Genomic DNA, 3,808 nt, shown 5'->3' with positions numbered 1-3,808 from the left:
CACCATGAACTCCCACCAACACTGACAGGCAAGCCACTTGTACAATGCATTCAAAAAGTATTCAAATCCCCTTCCCTTTTGTCAATTTTGTTATACTGCAGCTTGATTCAACAGTTAGAATAGAATAGAAAAACAGAGTTGGAAGGGACCTTGGAGGTCATCTAGTCCAACCTCCTACTTAGGCAGGAAACCCTATACCTCTTCTTAAAATCTCTTCTTAAAAACTTCCAGTGTTGGAGCATCCACAACTTCTGGAGACGAGTTGTTCCACTGATTAATTGTTCTGTCAGGAATTTTTTTCTTAGTTCTAGGTTGCTTCTCTCCTTGATTAGTTTCCATCCTGTCATCAGGTGCTTTGGAGAATAGCTTGACTTTCTTTTCTTTGTGGCAACTCCTGAGATATTGGAACACTGCTATCATGTCACCCCTGGTCCTCCTTTTCATTAAACTAGACATACTGATTTTGAACAATCATTCTTTATATTTTTTAGCCCCCAGTCCCTTAATCATCTCAACATCTTTTTACATCATGGTGGCCAAAATTGGATGCAGTATTCCAAGTTTGGCCTGACCAAGGCATTATAAAATGATATTAACACTTCACGTGATCTTGATTCTATCCCTGTTAATGCAGCCTATGACTGTGTTATTTTTTGTTGGCAGCTACAGCACACTGCTAGCTCATATTTAAGTGATTGTCAGCTAGGACTCCAAGATCCCTCTCACGGTTACTACTATTGAACAAGGTCCACCTATACTGTACCTATGCATTTGGTTTTTCTTGCCTAAATGTAGAACCTTTTTTCACCTTGAATTTCATTTTGTTAGATAACACCCATGGTCAAGTCTGTCAAGATCCTTCTGTATCTTAAGCCTATTTTCTTAAATTTTGGCTATTCCTGCCAGCATGATGTCGTCTGCAAATTTGATGAGTTCCCCATCTATCCTCTTATCTAAATCATTGATGAAGATGTTGAAGAATACTGGGCCTAAAACATAGCCTAGGGATACCCCCTGCATACTTCCCTCCATGTAGATGCAGTTCCATTGAGGACTACATGTTGAGTGTGGTTGGTCAGCCAGTTACAAATCCATCAGGTGGTTATGCTGTCTAATCCACATTTTTCAATCTTATCAAGTAGTAGATTGTGGTCTACTTTATCAAATGCCTTACTTGAAGTCCAAATAAATTATATCCACAGCATTCCTCTGGTTCAATTTTGTCACATTGTCAAGAATGCAATCTTGCATGATATATTTTTGACAAACCCATGTTGGCTTTTTGTTATGACTTTGTTTGCCTCTAGGTGTTCACTGATTCATTGCTTGATCATCTTTTCCAGAATTTTCCCATGTATTAAGATCAGGCTGATAGGTCTGTAGTTTCCTGAATCTATTTTTTTCCCTTTTTTTGAAGATGGAAACTACATCACCTCTTTTCCTTTGGTAGTTCCCCAGTTCTCCAGTATCTTTGAAAGATATAGTTCAGTGGTTCTGAGATCAGGTCTGTTAGTTCCTTCAGAACCTTGAGGTGTAATCCATCTGGTCCTTATGATCTGAACTCGTCTAGGGTGGACAGGTGCTCACTTACCATTATCTTGCCTATTTTAACTTGTGTTTCTAATCTGTTTTTTACAGATAGGTTAAACTGTTTTTTCTCTTTATGTAAAGACATATCCATAAATATTTAGTTAGCAGCAGGTTCTTTGACACCTTTGGAGTATATTTATCCTGTTACTTTAAAATTGTTAAATCTAAGCACTTTAAGTAAAAATATGACCTTATTCCTTTACTTTGCCCATTGTAGTATTGTCTTTAAAGAGAATATTAAGACAATAAAAGTTTCCTTCTAACCTGATTTAGTGCTAGGCAAGTTATCTATATTAAAATACTATTTTATTTTTATATTAATATTAATAATTTTAATACAGACTTTAAAGAAAGAATATAAGAAAAAGGAACAATTTCAATTTTAAAAAGCATATTTTTACATCAGTTGTATCTTTGCCAGAGAATGACAGATAATGAAAAACTAAAAAGAAAAATAATTATGACCTTTTCCATGTAAGAAATATTGATCAGTCAGTTCATGAAACTATAATCAAACTTGATCCCTAAATAAAAGTCACTTCTAATCCCATCATTAAGTTAAAGGCATGTTATCTATTCAGTTTTCAGTCTGAATGGTCCCACTTTCATTAACTTTATTATCCTACAGTTATGAATAGTAATTCTCCAATATATGGCAGATTTTGATCAACATATTAATGTACCATGAAAAATAAATGACAGAGACATCATGTAGAAATTATTAGCTTTGTTAGGACAGACCGTTCCTTCCCTTTTTCCCTTATCCTGTGATCTCCTTAAAAATGTTTTGCATCATTTGCAACTTCCTAGTTAATCTTAGATCTGTGAACTGTCCATTTACATATAGGAATACATATAGTTAACAGTACTAGGAGAATATGGACAATCAGTTACTTTAAAGTAAAAATAGAACACAACCCTTTCATTGGAAACTACAATACTGGGCTAAAACTACATCTGCATTTTTTTCACATTTTACTTCAATATAAGGAAAATAATTTGCTTCTACAAAAATATACATATACATTATGCATATACATTATACTATACATATACATAATACATATACATATATAGGTTACAGTAATCTTCTACATATTTTAGTTAGAAGGAATTTTCAGGCTTTGGTAAGATTCTGTATTTACTACATGCTCATCTCTTCAGTGGTGTGCAGTTTCCTTGGTTTTCTTTTTCACAGTAAACCTAAGAAAATATATCAAGGGGAACTTGTCTCATGAACAAGGCAGAAAACAACAATTGAGGAGGATAGACAGTTGTGCAACAATATACGTCTCCCCAAATACACTCACCTTTACACACATAAACACAGCACGAAGGTTAGGGAGCTTGGATGTCACGCATACACGGTCCGTCGAGGGCAAGAGGGGAGAGAGAGAGAGGTGGATGGAGGGAGAGGGAAGAAGGGGCAAGGGGGGAGAGAGAGTGAGGAGAGAGAGTGTGGGGAAGGGAGGGAGTGGGGTGGAGAGAGTGAGTGAGAGGGGGGAGGATGGAGGACTAGAGACAGCCCCCATGGGGGGGAATGAAACGGCACATCTGAGCGGTGAAAGAAGGAGGAGGAAAGGAATCAACACGCTTCGAACGGGGGGGATAGAAAGGGTTACGCCCACCTGGAGGATGGGAGTGGAGGAAGTCGTCGAAACATTTAAAGGGACCCCCTACACGGGAGTAGGCACCTTGCCTCTAGTACGGCAGGAGCAGCTGGGTCCGATGACGCGTAGCAGAAGCCGGATGCAGGCAATTGACACACACACTTTATAAGGGTTTCTCCCAGACTGCTGTTTTAATGCCCTGATGATGTCAGATGGGTTCTGACGAAAGCTCGGCTTATTAAATTTTTAAACTTTTATACTTTATTCCTCTTGGTGCTCGGTTTTATTCATTTAATATATATATATATATATTAAAAATAACACAAAAGACATACCCATGACTCCTGGGAGGATCCATAATAGAGTACAAAAGTAAAGAACACCAGGAGAAAAAAGAGACTCTAAAAAATATTTAATGGTTAAAACCAACAAGACAATGCATGGCTAAAACCTATAAAATTGTTCCTTAGAAATCTACAAGAATTAAAAACCTAGCTTTTGTTGGCAAACTGCCAACTTCCTCAGGGCTGTAGTTCATACAGGGCGGGAGAAGCTCCCTTATAGCTGGCCATTACTCTGCATCCGGCACCAAGCCCTAGTCATTGGGC

Source organism: Protobothrops mucrosquamatus, unplaced genomic scaffold (assembly GCF_001527695.2).
Source record: "Protobothrops mucrosquamatus isolate PMUCROS unplaced genomic scaffold, P.Mucros_1.0 scaffold3437, whole genome shotgun sequence".
NCBI lineage: Eukaryota > Metazoa > Chordata > Lepidosauria > Squamata > Viperidae > Protobothrops > Protobothrops mucrosquamatus.
Note: the sequence above shows the minus strand (reverse complement) of the source record.